We start from the raw sequence: 5,734 nt of genomic DNA, 5'->3' as shown, positions 1-5,734 counted from the left end.
AAATCATCCAAATGAAAGTGAAAGCTGGGATAGCAATATAAATATCAAAATGAAATTCAAGGTTGAAATTGCTTTTCACTGAAAAGACAGATCCTATAATAATAGCATCCAATAAATTTTTAAAAATACAAAATGCATTAACCATTAGATTTATGCATGCCTTTCCCCCATATACATGCAAACAAAACTAGTAAAAAAGCACATAGAACTACAAAGTGAATTATTAGTAAAAAAAATTATTACTGCAACTCTTTGGAAATATGATGAATCAAGTAAACCAAAAATAAGAAAAGAAAGACTTGAAAAATACCAACAAGCTATATTTAATATACATTAGGAAAGGTTTATACCACACACACAGAAAATATGCTTTCTCTTATATCCATTGAACAAAGTTCACTGTAACTTGTGTAGCTTGCCTTCAAGTCACAAAGAGAAAGAGAAATATCGTATTCTAACACACATATAGAATCTAGAAAAATGGCTCTGAAGAATTTATTTACAAGGTAGCAATGGAGAAACAGACATAGAGAACAGACTTACGGACATGCGGAGAAGGAAGGAGAAGGGGAGATGTATGGAAAGAGTAACATGGCAACTTACATTACCATGTTTAAAATAGATAGCCAATGGGAATTTGCTATATGGCTCAGGAAACTCAAACAGGGGTTCTGCATCAACCTAGAGTGGTGGGATGGGGAGGGAGATAGGAGGGAGTTTCAAAAGGGAGGGGATATATGTATACCTATAGCTGATTCATGTTGAGGTGTGGCAGAAAACAACAAAATTCTGTAAAGCAATTATCCTTCAATTAAAAAAAATTTTTTTAAAGAAAAAGCTTGATAAATTGTTAAAAGTTGAGACTTTGCAGTCTACAGTCTATGAAAATACAATAAAATTAAAAATAAACAAAACATAGCAATAATTCAGGAATAAAGAAACTCAGGATCAAAGTGGAACATCAAACTGAAATTACACATTTCAAAAATAAAGATGCATATAAAAGAAATATCATACCCCTAAATGTATCCAGTATGGGAAAGAATGACAGTTACATAAAATGAGGGAAAATGGGGGAGTGGGGAGAAAACATTTTTTAAAAAGATAAAATTAATGTAAAAATAGTAGAGAGTATAAACATAATGAATACTTCAAAATGACCAATAAAATAAATCTTGAGATTCCTGATAATAAAAAAAGGAAGAAAAATGATACATAAATAACTAGGAATGACAATGTAGCTCCTAACCGGGATACAAAGCATATAACAATATATTTTTAAATCTCTAGCAAAGTGTACCATGAAGAAAACTTTCACATATTGAGGCACGGAGAAGTCGTTTTGGCTTACACATGGTTCAGACTGAACTTTGTGTGAACACACACAGCACATCTGCTTTAACCATTAAGGTGTTTGGAAGATAAGAATAAGTAACTCCCTTCTTATAGCATCCCCTTAACAGGAATCATGGTCCTGCAGTCTCACTGTATAAGTATTAAATCTGGCTGCTTTAAAACTTTGAAGGAATGTATCCCTGTCATGTTTGATATATGATCTTTGTTCTGATAAGTTTATAAGGCTAAGCTGAAAACCACATTCCAACCCAGCAATTCCTCAGAGCCTCCTAGCTGTCTCCTGGGCTACAGTCCTCAGTTTGGCTCAAATAATACTAACAAAACTCTTTTCTACTCCTATTATGATTATTTATTATTTATTTCCATCAATAATTTTTTAAAAATCAGAAATAGAAACAACCTAGTAAGCAGAAAAAAAGAGAGGATATTAATGACCATCTACCATCTCTCCCCTTCAGATCCTTCATTTCTCAGGCCCCACAGTTACCCTCCCCCCACAGAATCCAAGAACCTGCCCACCGATCCAACAACAAAGGTCCCATAGATCGCATTACTCCGCCTGGAGTTCCACCATCCACTATCAGTCCCACCCCATGTCTCCAGGGATTCACCATTACAGACCCCACCAATCCTGCCGGAATCCACCATCAAGACCACACCGACCCCTATTATTCCATCCACTGACCGCCTCCCCATTGTTCATCACGGACATCAGCGACACTTTCCCACTAAATCCCCACCCCAACGCTCCCTGCACTCACCAGCCCCTCACCCATGCTCTTTCCAGACAGTGGTCATTTAGATGTCGCAGTGGTAAAGAATCTGCCTGCCAATGCAGAAGGTGCAAGAGGCATTGGTTGGATCCCTGGATGGCAAAGATCCCCTAGAGAAGGAAATGGCAACCCGCTCCAGAAAATTCCATGGACAGAGGAGCCTGGAGGGCTACAATCCATGGGGTCGCGAAGAATCGGACACGACTGAGCGATGGAGTGCGCGCGCGCGCGCGCACACACACACACACACACACACACACACACACACAGTCACAGGAAATACAACTCCACCTACTTCCTTTTTCTGGATTCCCTCCTTGCCGTTGTGGAATTTCTTAGCTCCGCCTCCATATGCCCATGCTCAACAGTGGCTTCTCTGCGGAAATTTGCCAGTATTCAACATGGCGCTCTCCTGAACTCTGCTCTTCTCTAAATGATTTAAATTTGATTCAATATGGCGGCGCCCAGGTAGTCACTCAGGCCTGTGGGCGGCCATGTTGAAATGAGGTAGACTTGTGTAGTAAAGAGCTGCTAAGTCACTTCAGTCATGTCCGACTCTCTGCAACCCCATAGACGGCAGCCCACCAGGCTCCCCCGTCTCTGGGATTCTCCAGGCAAGAACACTAGAGGGGTTGACATTTCCTTCTCCAATGCATGAAAGTGAAAAGGGAAAGTGAAGTTGCTCAGTCATGTCTGACTCTTAGTGACCCCATAGACTGCAGCCTACCAGGCTCCTCCGTCCATGGGATTTTCCAGGCAAGAGTACTGGAGTGGGTTGCCATTGCCTTCTCAGTAGTAAAGAGCTGTCAGGAGGAAAGGGGGAACCGAGGGATGTATCCTGGAATTAAGCCAGGAACAACCAGAGCTGATCACCCAAAGCAGCCCCAGGCATCTTCCCTATTCCTGTGGATTTGAAGCACCTCAAACAATAATATCTAAGCAGCAATTATTAAGCACTCCATCCCCCAAGTAGCGGAATAAATATTCTATCCAAGCATCTAGGGAGCATTTACCAAGGGATACCATAATTTGTGGGCTTCGCTGGTGGTGTCAGTGGTAAAGAACCCGCCTGCCAATGCAGGAGACACAATGAGATATGGGTTTGAAAAGAACATGAGAGACCTGTAACCAAATTGGCTTTGGACTTGAACAGCAATAATGGAACCTAGAAGATAAAAGAGCAATACATTAAAAATTTGTGGGAAAATTGTTTCCAACTTGGAACTGTTATACTATACAAAATTATTAATTACGTGTTGGTATAGAAACCAACATTTTCAGACGTGCATGGTCTCAAAGTAATTGCTCTCCTATTCATACTTTTCTTAGGAAACTACTGGAGAAAGAAATGTGAAATCAAAATAGCAGGATCCAGCAAAAAATCACAGATGTGCAGGAGTTCTAGAGAGCTTTCATTACAGATCTCAACAGCTCAGAATAAATATCTCCAAGAATATGACACTGTGAAAATCAGTGTTACTGTGAATGCATTAGGAACTCATGGGGGGAAAAAAGACCTTTGAAGGTGGTATGAAGAGGTTGGAAAAAAGTATTGTTTCAGAGCATGTTACACTAGTTTCTCCCAGATACATATCCTCACACACATACATTTTCAATAAGTAGGCAAGAAGAAAAGCAAGTCAAGAAAAGCAATACAAGCAGAGGGGCATATATATATATATATATATATATATATATATATATATACACACACAAACTAGCAATAAACATATCTTTGTACAGAACGATTAGCATTCTGATCCTACTGGATTTGATTTAGGTCATACCTGAATGGTCTGGTGGTTTTCCCCATTTTCTTCAATTTAAGTCTGATTTTGCAATAAGGATTTCATGATCTGAGCCACAGTCATCTCCTGGTCTTGTTTTTGCTGACTGTATAGAGTTTCTCTGACTTTGGCTGCAAATAATACAATCAATCTGATTTCAGTGTTGGCCATCTGGTGATGTCCATGTGTCTTCTCTTGTGCTGTTGGAAGAGGGTTTTTGCTAAGATCAGTGTGTTCTTTTGGTAAAACTCTATTAGCCTTTCCCCTGCTTCACTCTGTACTCCAAGGCCAAATTTGCCTGTTACTCCAGGTATTTCTTGACTTCCTACTTCTGCATCTCAGTCCCCTATAATGAAAAGGGCATCTTTTTTGGGGTGTTAGGTCTAGAAGGTCTTGTAGGTCTTCATAGCACCGTTCAACTTCAGCTTCTTCAGCATTACAGGTCAGGGCAGAGACTTGGATTACCGTGATATTAAATGGTTTGCCTTGAAACTGAGCAGAGATAATTCTGTCATTTTTGAGATTGCATCCAAGTACTGCATTTCACAATCTTTTGTTGACAATGATGGCTACTCCATTTCTTCTAAGGGATTCCTGCCCACATTAGTAGATATAATGGTCATCTGAGTTAAATTCACCCATTCCAGTCCATTTTAGTTTGCTGATTCCTAGAATGTCAAATATCACTCTTGCCATCTCCTGTTTGACCACTTCCAATTTGCCTCGATTCATAGACCTAACCATTCCAGGTTCCTATAGAATACTTTTCTTTACAGAATCTGACCTTGCTTCTATTACCAGTCACATCCACAACTCAGTGTTATTTTTGCTTTGACTCCGTCCCTTCATTCTTTCTGAAGTTATTTCTCCACTGATCCCCAGTAGCATATTGGGCACCTACCGACCTGGGGAGTTCATCTTTCAGTGTCCTATCTTTTTGCCTTTTCATACTGTTCATGGGGTTCTAAAGGCAAGAATACTGAAGTGGTTTGCCACTCGCTCTCCAGTGGCCCACATTTTATCACTGTAAAACCACTAGACCATACAGGTATGACCTAAATCAAATCCCTTATGATTATACAGTGGAAGTGACAAATAGATTTAAGGGATTAGATCTGATAGACAGAATGCCTGATGAACTATGGATGGAGGTTCATGACATTGTATAGGAGACAGGGATCCAGACCATCCCCAAGAAAAAGAAATGCAAAAAAGCAAAATGGCTGTATGAGGAGGCCTTCCAAATAGCTGTGAAAAGAAGAGAAGCCAAAAGCAAAGGATAAGAGGAAAGATACAACCATTTGAATGCAGAGTTCCAAAGAATAGCAAGGAGAGATAAGAAAGCCTTCCTCAGTGATCAGTGCAAAGAAATAGAAGAAAACAATAGAATGGGAAAGGCTACAGATCTATTCAAAAAAATTAGACATACCAAGGGAACATTTCATGCAAGATGGGCTCAATAAAGGACAGAAGTGGTATGGACCTAACAGAAGCAGAAGACATTAAGAAGAGGTGGCAACAATACACAGAAGAACTGTACAAAAAAGATCTTCACGACAGAGATAATCATGATGGTGTGATCACCGACCTAGAGCCAGATATCCTGGAATGTGAAGTCAAGTGGGCCTTACAAAGCATCACTATGGACCAAGCTAGTGGAGGTGATGGAATTCCAGTTGAGCTATTTCAAATCCTGAAAGATGATGCTGTTCAAGTGCTTCACTCAATATATCAGCAAATTTGGAAAACTCAGCAGTGGCCACAGGACTGGAAAAGGTCAGTTTTCATTCCAATTCCAAAGAAAGGCAATGCCAAAGA

This window comes from Bison bison, unplaced genomic scaffold, assembly GCF_000754665.1.
Source record: "Bison bison bison isolate TAMUID 2011002044 unplaced genomic scaffold, Bison_UMD1.0 scf7180017864057, whole genome shotgun sequence".
NCBI lineage: Eukaryota > Metazoa > Chordata > Mammalia > Artiodactyla > Bovidae > Bison > Bison bison.
This window is presented reverse-complemented; position numbering follows the sequence as displayed.